Source organism: Bufo gargarizans, chromosome 9 (genome assembly GCF_014858855.1).
Source record: "Bufo gargarizans isolate SCDJY-AF-19 chromosome 9, ASM1485885v1, whole genome shotgun sequence".
NCBI lineage: Eukaryota > Metazoa > Chordata > Amphibia > Anura > Bufonidae > Bufo > Bufo gargarizans.
Window position 1 is genome coordinate 150,833,099 of NC_058088.1, and position 13,350 is coordinate 150,846,448.

Consider the following 13,350-nt stretch of genomic DNA (forward strand, 5'->3'; position numbering starts at 1 on the left):
CTGACAATTCTTACAAAACTCAATGACCACATTCTTTCACTGTCAGTTCTGGAAATCTGATTGTCAGAAAACAGAAACCGGCTATCGGCTGAACTAGGGGAGAAGTGCAAGTTCTAATGAACTATTATTAGTATTAGTTAGGAAACCACTATTATCTTGATACCTACATCAAGATGCAAGTATTAGAAGCATCCTCAGTAGGGGTGAGCGAACCCGTGGAAGTGGACTTGACCCCGAACCACAGTGAAACCAATGGGGACCCAAAGTTCACTTTATTATTTTCCGTTATAACATGGTTATATTGGAAAGTACTAGCATTCTTAAGACAGAATGCAACACAATATGGCCATTTAGGTGTTAAAAAACAAAACAAAAAAAACAACTCACCTCATCCACTTGATCGCGCTACAGCAGTTGCTTCTATCTTCACTGAACAGGACCTGCGATATGCGTGATGACGTCACCACATGAGAGAGTGCGGGGACGTCATCGCGCACATCGGTTTGAGTTCGCTCATCCCTAATCCGCAACCATTAGTATGTGTTTGTTGAAACGTTATGTATTTGAGAGCATTGTGTACATTGTACATAGTTATTACATGCATATATTCCCCACGTGTATGCACGCTAACAGATGGTTATACTACAGCAGCAGCCATCAGACATAAGCCTAGCAACCTCATTTTCATGTGATATATATTCACTCTTACTAATATGTTCAAACCATGGAAGTCAGATAAAGGTGACATGAATAGCTAAAAGAAAAGTCCTGTGTGAAGAAAATTCTGGTATTTTATCCCAGAGGTCTCACAGGTTCTCTTTTTCAATGGTTTGTCCCAACATTTAAACGTATACTCTATCCACATGATAGGAGATAAATGTCTGATCGGTGCAGGTCTGATCAGTGTCTGACCATTGAATGGCACTGCTGCTCCATTTACACATGTAACAGTGTCCTCTGTGCAACACTGTTCACCCACTTACCGCCGCAGTTCCGGGCACCGTGCTCATCTGTAATCGTGGTGTGTGCTTCCATGTCTCTGCTGCAGCTTCGGGTTTTGCCTGTGGGGTTAGTATTACCTTAAAGATTCTGCTCCACAACTTCCATTTAACCTGAACACTGCTTGAACTCAGCTTCTGTTGTGCAGTACGCATCACTCCCTGGGCGGGGCTGACTTGTGTCAGGTGATCTCGTTAACCCATCCTGGCTCTCTTGCAGGTACTTTAGTAGCTCAGACCTCTACCCAGAAGCCTTAGAGTCAAGGTTTCTTATCTTGTGCTAAAGAGCTTTCTTACCACTCGTGTTCCTGACTTCGTGCTTCGTTCCTAGACTTCGCTTATCTCCTATCCCAGCCTGCTTGCATCGCCTCTCCTGTTACCGATCCGGATTGTCTAACCTTGCTCCTGTGCCGCCTGCCTTGACCCTTTGCTCGTCCTGACTACGTCTCTGCATCATCCTCCGGTTCCTGTCTTGTTGCTCCGGTTACAACACTGTCTGGCTTACTACGTCTGTACTGTTGGTACCTCCGCAGGTACCTCCTGGTCTGCCAAGGCCAGCTGTCACTGACTGGTTTATGCTCCAGAGTATCCCCTGGCAACTACCGATGGTCAAGCCTATCCTCACCATCAGAGGCACTAGTGAAATCCGGGTAGTCGCTTAGTCACGCCCCTCTGGAGTATTGCTAGTCAGTGGCACAGTGGGTCCATATCCGCTGTTCCGTGATAGTACTCTAAGGCCATGGACCCCGCTGGTCATTCCAAGACTGTCGTTCAAGACCTGTTACAGAAATTAAAGCGCCAGTGTAAACGACAAGACGTATTGATGCAGTTTCTGCATAATGTTTCTGCTCACCTGGATGCAGTCTCTCTTCCGGCCACTGCAGGTTTGGCAGTCGCTCCTCCACCTGCTATGGCTTCACCGGTTATTCCGGAACAGGATACCACTGGTGTGCAACTCTCGCTGCCAACTCGCTACGGTGGTGATCCTAAAACGTGTTGTGGATTCCTTAATCAGTGCCTGATCCACTTCGAGTTACATGGACAGAGGTTCCCCACGGAGCGGTCCAAGGTCGCATTCGTGTCCCTGCTCTCGGATGGGCCCTTGCCTGGGCGAACCCTATTTGGGAACGTGGAGGTTTCCTAACTAGCTTCTGGATAGTCTTTGAGGAGCCGGGCTGGACGTCCTTCACTGCCTCAGCACTGATGCATCTTAGACAAGGGTCTGCGTCTGTGGGTCAGTACACCATCCAGTTTCATACCATAGCGGCCGAACTCACATGGAATGATGAGGCTCAACTGTTGGTGTTCTGGGAAGGCCTTTCTGACTGCATTAAGGACGTGTTAGCTGGTCGCGACCACCCGTCCACTCTGAATGAGCTGATCACATTGGATTGATGTGTGTTTCAGGCAACGCTCTAAGCAGGTCACATACGCCAGAAGACCACCTCGTCTGGCTCCATCCTTCCAGAGACCGGTCCTTCCTCTGGTGTCCACCCCACTTGAGGAGCCCATGCAAATTGAGCGCCTTCGTCTGACTAACCAAGAACGTCTACGTCGCAAGGAGGAGAATCTATGTCTATTGTCGAAGCAAGGACCATTTTGTGCATAACTGCTCCCAAAGGCCAGGAAACGCTACTGTCTAGGATCAGTAGGAGAGGTAGTCCTAGATCGGGAGAAATACTCTCCGAAACTTTTAAGGGAGTTAAGTTATTTGTATCGGCATTCTTGGAATCTGGATCAGCCGGTAACTTCATTTAACAAGCGCTGGTCCATCAGTATCGGCTTCGCACCACCCGACTGGAGAGGCCTTTGTCTGAGGCAGAGGCCGCTTTCGTCCTGCGACATCCCGCACCCGTCCTGCGACATCCCGATGTCTCCCGACAATTCTTGTTAAAAGTGGACGCCTCCTCCACAGGAGCCGATGCCATACTACTACAAAAGAATTCCAAGGGCAAGACGTTTACCTGTGGATTCTTCTCCAAGCTCTTCTCTCCCGCTGAGAGAAATTACTGTATATGGGACAGGGAGCTTCTGCCCATAAAATTCACCTTGGAGGAGTGGCATTATCTATTGGAGGGAGTCCAGCATCCGTAAAAAAATTTTACCGACCACAAGAATCTCACGTACCTGCAGACAGTTCAGCGTCTGAACCCCCGCCAAACCAGGTGGGCACTTTCTTCAATACATGATAGATCCTGCTCGCTTCATCACGGTGGCTCTCGTCCTGGTAAGAGACATTCCCCCCAGGAGAACTTTCGTACCTGTTGCCAAAAGGAGACGTATCCTGTCATAGGGACACAACTCCAAAATGGCCGGTCATCCCGGGATCCGCAAGACCACAGAACTAGTGTCTAGCCACTACTGGTGGCCCACATTGTCCAAAGACATACGTGACTATGTTTCTGCTTGCACCATCTGTGCTCAAAATAAAGTTTCCAGGACCAAACCACCAGGCCTGCTGCTACCCCTACCTGTTCCTGATGTTCCATGGCAACACATTGCCATGGACGTTTTTAACGATTTGCCTTCTTCAGCTGGATGTACTGTGATTTGGGTGGTGGTGGACCGCTTCTCCAAGATGGCACACTTTGTTCCATTGACTGGATTGCCCTCGTCTGCGGAACTTGCTAAGCTATTCATAAAACATATACTTTGTCTACATGGTTTACCTGGGCATATTGTTTCCGATCGAGGAGTCCAGTTTACATCCAATCTCTGGAGAGCCCTCTGTCGTCTACTAGAAATAGACCTGGACTTCTCTTCCAGTTATCACCCCCAAACCAGCAGGCAAGTAGAGTGGGTCAATCAGATATTGAATAACTATCCTCGACATTTTGTTTCTACGCAAGTCACAAAATTGGCTCTTGCAACTTTTTGCAAAAAACTAGTGTCGCGTCAGTAAGAGATGAACAAATCAGTTTGTAACAAACGGGGTTCATTACGAACATTTCGTAAGCCAGATGAACCCAAAGCTTTTCAAGTTTGCTTTAGATGAATCCAGTAATTCCCGGCCACAAACGTCAGTGGGAAAAAGCACAAGAGAGGAAGAATTCAAGAGGGGCCTGGATGTATTTCTGGAGTGTGATAATATTACAGGCTATAGCTACTAGAGAGCTACAGGGAGTTATTCTGATTGCCTGATTGGAGTCGGGAAGGAATTTTTTATTCCCCTAAAGTGGGGAAAATATACTTCTACCTCACAGGTTTTTTTTTTTTTTTGCCTTCCTCTGGATCAACTTGCAGGATAACAGGCCGAACTGGATGGACAAATGTCTTTTTTCGGCCTTATGAATGTACTATGTTACTTAAGGGTCAATTGGGTCATGTTGTTCCCCACCTCCTGTGGAACATGGTCATGGTATTTTGTATTGCATTGTAATGCATATTTTCATGTTATTTGCTGTGTACCAGGCCTGCTAGGGGTGTAGTTTCTCCTCCTAAACTGTAGAGGGAGCTAGGGAACCCCCTAGTATATATATCGACAGGCCCAGTCCAGGAGGGGGGTGTGTGTTAGAGGCCAGTGTTCACTTTAGTCAGGTAGTACCTGAGGATGAGCTTCTAACATGCAGCTAGATAGTCCAGGTTCCCAACCTGCATCCAGGAGAAGAAGTTTCCTCCTGAAGTTATCCTGCACCTTTCAAAGTACAGAGCAGTGTTAATCCTATCCAGCCAAGTGGAAATCTGAGGGGCAGAAGTTTATTGTTAGCAAGAGGATTGATACCAGAGGAGTTTTCCCTACCCATGGATAAAGCCAGCTATTAGGCATACGGGCCTTGGAGAAACCCAGACAGGATCTGCAGAAAGTACAGCCTGATCTGTGAGTCATCTTGCTAGGATTCTACCTGCCATTTATGCAAAGCCTGCTTGTTACAGAATATTCTTCATATGGAACTGTTTGGAGTGTGTACATAGTTGAACTGTTCAGTAAAGAAGAATTCTTGTTCACTACAATCGTGTGTACCTCCATTATTCCTCCTCCTAACAATCGGTGTGCCACTGTTACCGGCACTGGCGTCACGAACTGTAAGGGATCTTGCCACAGGCACGCTAAAACTACAACAGCCAGGGCACCTCACCTATCACCCGGCCTCGTCCCTATATCTAGAGAGTGCCCCAGAGGATCCACGTGCCAGCCTCTTCATCAATGCTGTACGCCTGCCCAGGGTAAAATACAAACTGTGAGTACTAAGAGCAACCCTCGGTCTGTTAACTGACCCCCGTGACCTCACATTCGCTCACCCTGAAGGACTGGCGTACTGCATTATTGATTCCATTTTGAACTTGTGATATACCACCCATTTGTTCAGGAATTTTAAGTTGATAATCGTTCTGATTGACCCATCAGGTTTCTTTATAAAGAATAGCTTTGAATAATGTCCTTTAAATTCCTGTGGATGAGGCACCTGAATTATTGCTCCCAGACTGCCAAGTTTTTGTATGAACGCCAGAAGTTGATTCTGCAAAGAATTGGTCTGAAATTCTGTGATCTGAAAAACCTGGGGAGGAGGACAACGGAACTCTATTCTGAATCCTTTGCGTATGGAGTCTAGAACCAATTGGTTTTGTGTGATTCGCAGCCATTTCTGCCAGAAGTAGCGCAGAGAAATCCTTTACCTCTTCCCCCTTTAGGGTAGCTCCATCTTCCAGTCTTCCCTTTTCCTCTAGCTCAGGCATCCTCAAACTGTTGCGGCCCTCTAGCTGTTGTTAAACTCCAACTTCAACAATGCCCTGCTGTAGGCTGATACCTGTAGGCTGTTCAGGCATGCTGGGAGTTGTAGTTCTGCAACAGCTGGAGGGCCGCAGTTTGAGGATGCCTGCTCTAGCTGTTGTGTTTTGAATCTGTCTAAAAGACTTACGAAAGGGCTGCGGCTTCTTTGGTTTTTCTTCTGGAAAACATTTTTCCTATCTGCTGCGTTTTCTAGAATAGAATCCAAGACTGGTCCAAATAGGTAAGAGCCATAGAAGGGTATTGCACATAATCTATTCTTGAAAGCTATGTCCCCTTACCAAGATTGAAGCCAGAGCGCTCGTCTTGCCGTATTGGTTAGTGACTAGAGTTGAGCGGACACCTGGATGTTTGGGTTCGACGGGTTCGGCCGAACTTCACAAAAAAGTTTGAGTTTGGGACCCGAACTTGATCCCAAGCCCGAACCCCATTGAAGTCAATGGGGACCCGAACTTTGGAGAACTAAAATGGCTCTAAAAAAGTAATGGAAAGGGCTAGAGGGCTGCAAATGGCAGCAACATGTGGTTAAGAGCCTGGCAAGTGCTCTGCAAACAAATGTGGATATGGAAATGACTTCAAAAAACATAAAATACGTAAAAATAAAAAATTGTAATCTTGATCTAGGAGGAGGAGGTCCATATGGAGTAGGAGGTTGAGGAGGCGGTGGATGTGGTGGTTTAGGTGGAAGCGATGATGGAAGAGGAGGAGGTAGCCAACACTGGTTTTGTTTTTGCTTAATATTTTATTTTTTGTTCAAATTTGGGTAGACCCCAAAACATTTGGAAATATAAAAAATAAAACAAAGAGAAAGTGCGCTGGAGTACAACAATGGCTGGGTGAGGCCGATATACATGTCTATTCTGCACAAGGTACGGACAAGTCCTGTGGGATCCATGCCTGGTTAATTTTAATGAACGTGAGCTTGTCCACATTGGCTGTGGACAGGCGGCTGCTCTTCTCTTTGATAACCCCCTCATGCCGTGCTAAACAAACGTTCAGACAATACACTGGCTGCAGGGCAGGCCAGCACCTCCAAGGCGCAAAGGGCAAGCTCAGGCCATGTGCCTAATTTGGAGACCCAGAAGTTGAAGGGGGCAGACCCATCAGTCAGTACGTGTAGGCGTGTGCACACATACTGCTCCACCATGTTGCTGAAATGCTGCCTCCTGCTAAGATGTTCCATATCAGCTGGTTGTTGTGGCGTGCTGAAAAAGCTTTTCCACATTTCGGCCATGCTAACCCTGCCTTCTGAGGTGCTGGCGGTGCCCCAGCTGCATTGACGACCTCTTCCTTCTCCTCTGCCTTCGCCTTGTGCTCCCACTGTGCCCCTGCTGTCAGGTGGGAATGCCATCAGCAGCACGTCTACCAGCGTGCGCTTGTACTTGCGCATCTTACAATCACGCTCCAGTGACGAAATTAAGGATGGTACGTTGTCCTTGTAACGGGGATCCAGCAGCGTTGCCACCCAGCAATCAGCACGAGTTAGAATGTGGCCAACTCAGCGGTCGTTGCGGAGACACTGCAGCGTGTAATCGCTCATGTGTGCCAGGCTGCCCAGAGGCAACGACAAGCTGTCCTCTGTATCCCCCAGCCACGCACCAGTGATGGCCATGAGCTGGTTTGGGTGCCACCCTTCTGTAAACATGGTTCCTCCTCCTCATCCTACACCTCGTCATCCTCCAGAACTGCCCGAAGTGTTTTTTCAAGGAAACAGCCGCTCCGCTTTTGCACCCTGCTCCCTCTTTTGCTGTGCTGGTGGCTCTGTGCGACCACCGCTTCTTCCTCCGAACTAGACAGGTCCCTTGCATGACCTTGATTCCATCATCGCCCGAAGTGTTTTTTCAAGGAAGCATAGAAATGGGATAGTAACACTGAGAGCGGCGTCATCGGCACTGGCCATGTTGGTGGAGTACTCGAAACAGAGCAACAAAGCACACAGGTCTCGCATGGAGGCCCAGTAATTGGTGTTGAAGTGGTGCTGTTCCGCAGAGCGACTCACACGTGCTTGCTTCAGCTGAAACTCCACTATCGCTTGCTGCTGCTCGTGCAGTCTGGCCAGCATTTGCAAGGTAGCGTTTCACCTTGTGGGAACGTCGCATATGAAGAGGTGAGCGGGAAGGCCGAAGTTACGCTGCAGCGCTGACAGGGGAGCAGCAGCAGGGTGAGAACGCCGAAAGCACGCACAGACGGCCCCGCACTTTCTGCAGCAGCTCTGACATATTGGGGTAATTTTCAAGAAATTTCTGCACCACCAAATTCAGCACATGCGCCAGGGAAGGGATGTGTGTCAAACCGGCTAGGCCCAGAGCTGCTACGAGATTTTGCCCATTATCGGACACCACCAGGCCGGGCTTGAGGCTCACTGGCACCAACCACTTATCGGTCTGTTGTTCCATGCCCGTCCACAGCTCCTGCGCGGTGTGGGGTTTGTCCCCCAAACAGATACGTTTTAAAACTGCCTGCTGTCGTTTACCCTTGGCTGTGCTGAAGTTGGTGGTGAAGGTGTTACGCTGACCGTGCTTACTGATCCATGTATCCGTAGTTAGGTGGACCTTGCCACAGATGGCGTTGCACAGTGCACACCTGATTTTGTCCTCCACTTGGTTGTGCAGGGAAGGGATGGCTCACCTGGAAAAGTAGTGGTGGCTGGGAACGACATACTGTGGGAAAGCCACCGCCATAAGGCTTTTAAAACTCTCCGTCTCCACCAGACGGAATGACAGCATTTCAAAGGCAAGGAATTTTGAAATGCTGCCATTAAGGGCCAGGGATCGCGGGTGGGTAACGGGGTACTTCCTCTTTCGCTCCAGTGTTTGGGAGATAGACAGCTGAACGCTTCCATGGGACATTGTGGAGATACTTGGTGACCCAGGTGGTGGCACTTCCACTGTTTACGGGGTGGCAGGTGCCACTGTCACTCCAGAGGGGGATGAAGAGGCCGAGACTGCAGCAGAAGATGAAGCAGGAGATGCCAGAGACCTTTCTTTGTTTTTGAGGCGTCTACTCCACTGCTTATGCTTTGCACTTAGATGCCTGGTCATGCAGGTTGTGCTCAGGTTTAGAACATTTATGCCTTGCTTCAGGCTCTGATTGCTGCAAACTACTCGTGTCTTGTCGTCAGCACATTGTCTGAAGAACTGCCACGCCAAGGAACTCCTTGGAGCTGGCTTTGTTGTGCTCTGTCCCTTGTTGTGGTGGGTAGTAGCAGGCGTACTGTCTAGGGGACAGCCGCTCCGCTTTTGCACCCTGCTCCCTCTTTTGCTGTGCTGGTGGCTCTGTGCGACCACCGCTTCTTCCTCCGAACTAGACAGGTCCCTTGCATGACCTTGATTCCATGTGGGGGTCGAGAACCTCATCATTCTCCAAATCATCTTCCACCCAGACGTCACCCCCTGCCCTCTTTGTCGGTCTGCACACTGCAGAAAACCACAGCAGTTGGCACCTGTGTTTCGTCATCATCCGAAACGTGCTGCAGTAGTCCTTCCATGTACTTATCCTGAAACATAAGTGGTTAGGCATCGGTGCACTCAATCGCTTCCACTTTGGGGCAGGTCTATGTGGATGGCCCTGGGAAACCCTACTAGCAGAGTCATCAAAAAGCAGAAGAGACTGCTGCATGACTTGGGGCTCGGGCAGCTTGGCTGTTTTGCAAGGGGGTGAGGTGAAAGACTGATGGCCATGGGCTGCAGGTGCCAAATCTGATCTTTCAGCAGGAGACTGGGTGGGAGACAATGTGAAGGACCTGGAGGCACTGTCAGCAACCCAATCTACTATGGCCTTTACTTGTTCTGACCTCACCATTCGTAGAGCTGCATTCGGCCCTACCAAATAACGTTGAAGGTTCTGTCACCTACTCGCACCTGAGGAAGGTGTTTTTTACTTGTGCATGTAGCTGGCCCACATCGACCACGTCCTCTCCCTGCAACAGGAGCTCCACCAACACCAGCAGCACCACGACCAGGGCCACGTCCCTTATTTGACGCTCTCCTCATTCTCTGCGTTAACCAACCAAACTAACAGATGGTTTATGTCAGGCAACAAAACTGCCAATAGTCAACAATTAAGTTCACTGACAGTAAGGCAGTGTCTGTGTCATAAAGAGGAAAAATTTCTTGAGGTCACACAACAGTGTGACAAGCGAATTTTATACAATTACTTCATGGTCACAAAATTTTTTAATTTGTCAACCAACAATATAACAGCAGTATTGACTGGTTGTATTGGACTGTGACAAATTCAGCAAAGGCCGCAAATGTAGTATCTTGCACAAAATGGGTGTTTTTTTAAAACCAGAATATAACAGCAGTATTTATCGCTTGTATTGGACTGTCACAAATGCAGCAAAAGCCACAAATGTAGTATCTAGCACAAAATGGGTGTTTTTTTTAAACCACAATATAACAGCAGTATTTAACGCTTGTATTGGACTGTCACAAATGCAGCAAAGGCCCCAAATGTAGTATCTAGCACAAAATGGGTGTTTTTTTTTTAAACCACAATATAACAGCAGTATTTAACGCTTGTATTGGACTGTCACAAATGTAGCAAAGGCCCCAAATGTAGTATCTAGCACAAAATGGGTGTTTGTATAGGGCGCAAATGTACTTTTTTGCAAAAAAAATATATAATTTGTCCCCACAGAATCTAACAGATGGATTTACTTGGATTGTACTTTATAGTTCAGGTTCACGCAACCCTATTAGTGACTCATTTCTTGCTGAAAACTGGATAGATTCCACTGAGGCATCTGCTATAAAAGATGTAGCCATCTTCAATAATGGTAGTGACTCCAAAATTTCTTCCCTGGAAGTTTTTAGTTTGAGAGGATTCTCCAGTTGTTCTAGCCACAGACTCATTGCTCTGGCCACAGATGTGGCAGCAATGTTTGTTAATAGACACAGCCGAAGACTCCCATGCTTTTTTTAAATAAACAGTCTATTTTACAATCCATTGGATCCTTCAACTGGGATGAATCTTCAAAAGGGATCGTGGTTTTCCTTGCCATTTTTGCTACTTGCACATCGACTTTTGTCTCTTCCGGATCAAAAAGCAGTCTGCTTTTAAAATCACGTGGTACATATAGTTTCTTTTCAGCTTCTTCCCATTCTTCCTTTATTAATTCCCTCAGAATCGAATTCACTGGTGAAAGCTTCTTCTTTTTTGCTCTCAGGCCCCCATACATTTCATCTTGAATGGATCGGGCCTGCTCCTCCTCTTTGATTCCCATAGTCTGTCTTACCGCTGTTAGGAGTCCTCCCCAGAAAAAAAGTATCTTCCTGGTTCATCCGCAAGCAAGGAAGGGGGATGTTGATTATCTTCCTCCACTCCTTCTGAGTAATATAAACCCTCATCCTCAGAATCCATCTGAACCCTGAATCTCTTGGAGGGTGTTGGAGAGGGGACTGGGCTAGGGGCTTGATTTGATCCTGCCGCCTGGACTTCTTCTCTTATTAGATCTCTAAATTCTGACATAAAGGAAGGTTGTTCCTCTTTAAGAATTTTTAAAAGGCAGACTCCAGTAGTCTTTTAGGACATGTCGCACATTTTTTAGATTTCTTTTTTGAATCTCCATGGGACTTGTGTCCTGTCTCTTTCTCAGCCCAGCCTAAGGAGGAAGAGCGAGGAGAGCCAGATTCATATAGAAATCTCTATATTACTGGACAAACAGGGCAGGAAGTGTAACTTACATAACCCTGGATGGGGGGAGCTGTAATATCCTCCTGCTTTCCAGATACCAGGACCTCCATGATTTACAACTGACCATCAGCCATCATCACTTTAAATAAACTTACCCCATTTGGTCCGCGACGCCCCCACCCCCCGCCGCCTCACCGCTTAGCCTCCTCTTCCCGGGGGACTCATTCCAAGGAAGAGTCGACCCCCATGCAAGGCCTCAGATTACCAACATGCGATGATGTGCGCTGCAATCTTCTTCCGGCGTACTCGCACTTCCGATCACGCAGTATGAATGGCAATCCTGACTGGACTGCGCATACAGAGGAGCGCAGGAGCCGCAGCCGAGCCCAGAGCTCCCTCTGGAGAAGCGGCATTGGCATCCCCGATACCTCACCGATGCAGACAGAGGAAGGAGCTTTGGAACCAGCCCTCTCAGGTATCGGGGAAGAGCTGGGGACCCCTTCCTAGAGGGGTGCTAGCTTGGGCTACTTGAAGCTGAGAGGAGAGGCATAACCCCCTGACCCAGCCTCAGCCCTTTCCTGAAACATCTTCTTTCTTCATCCCTGAGCAGGGACTCCTCTCTGCTCCTATCCCCGTAGGGACAGGAAGAACACTGGAGATGAGGGTGGGGAGAAAACTTTTAAACTCTTTCGCATCCTGTCCCTACAGAGACCAATAGAACATCCTCCAGTGGGTGCTGTCATGGAGGGACATCCTGGAAATGAACCTTGACATGTTCGCTCATCTTTACCCCCATTGTTTCCTGCTGCTTAGAACTGTGCCATGACTTCTTCAAAAGCAGACACCCTTTAGAAAAGGAATGACCATAGCAGAAAAAAGCTGTGACCACTGTAGGGACTGGAAACAACTGAGTGGTTGCTAGATAGACTGTTTTCTGTATCTACAGAGGTCTTTTAATGCAACTGGTCATATAGCCCCATCCTTAGAGATAAATATTTCAACTCCTGGGGGACATTTATCATTCAAGTACACCAGAAAACCAGCAGCAAAAATCTGCAGTGTTTGGCACACACCATGGTTACACACTTTTTCATGGTTTAGAGCCCTATCCACCATATTTTCACAAAGTGTGTGTTGCTGGGGCAACTTTAGCCAGCATATTATAGCAGAAATTTACAAAACTCCTTTGCTTGTATAGATTTTAGTTTTGAGCATAAACATTCACATATCCACAATTACTAAGAGGCATGCGCTTCTTAAAGAGGTTGTCTCACTTCAGCAAATGACAATGTTAATACAGTCCTGATCAAAAGTTTAAAACCACTTGAAAAATGGCAAAAAAATCATATTTAGCATGGCTGGATCTTAACAAGGTTCCAAGTAGAGCTTCAACATGCAACAAGAAGAAATGGGAGTGAGCTAAAACATTTTTTGAGCATTCAATTTAATGAAAACAACAAATAAACTGAAACAGGCTGTTTTTCAGCTGATCAAAAGTTTAGGACCACACCTCCAAAAAATAAACTAAACCCCCCCAAAACAGAAATCCAACTTCCAAACATGAACTCAGTAATGAGTAGCTCTGCCGTTATTGTTTATCACTTCAAAAAAAATTTCGGCATGCTTGATGCAAGCATTTCCATGAGGTGAGTGGGAACATTTCTCCAAGTGGTGAAGACGGCCGCACGAAGGCCATCTACTGTCTGGAACTGTTGTCCATTTTTGTAAACTTCCCTTGCCATCCATCCCCAAAGGTTCTCAATTGGGTTTAGATGAGGGAAACACACAGGATGGGCCAAAAGAGTGATGTTATTCTCCTGGATGAAGTCCCTTGTCCTGCGGGCATTGTGTACTGTAGCGTTGTCCTGTTGAAAAACCCAGTCGTTACCACACAGACGAGGGCCCTCAGTCATGAGGAATGCTCTCTGCAACATCTGGACATAGCCAGCGTCCGTTTGACGCCCCTGCAATTCCTGAAGCTCCATTGTT

General features: G+C 47.4%; 1 protein-coding gene across 1 annotated transcript in view; it reads right to left on the reverse strand.

Moving 5' to 3' along the window:
* Positions 1-1,126, reverse strand: part of ANAPC13 (anaphase promoting complex subunit 13) — a 54,824-nt gene extending 53,698 nt beyond the window's left edge. Inside the window, exon 1 of the mRNA XM_044305362.1 lies at positions 984-1,126. The gene's annotated coding sequence lies outside the window, so the exon portion shown is untranslated. The remainder of the gene's footprint in view (positions 1-983) is intronic.
* Between the last annotated feature and the right edge of the window lie 12,224 nt (positions 1,127-13,350).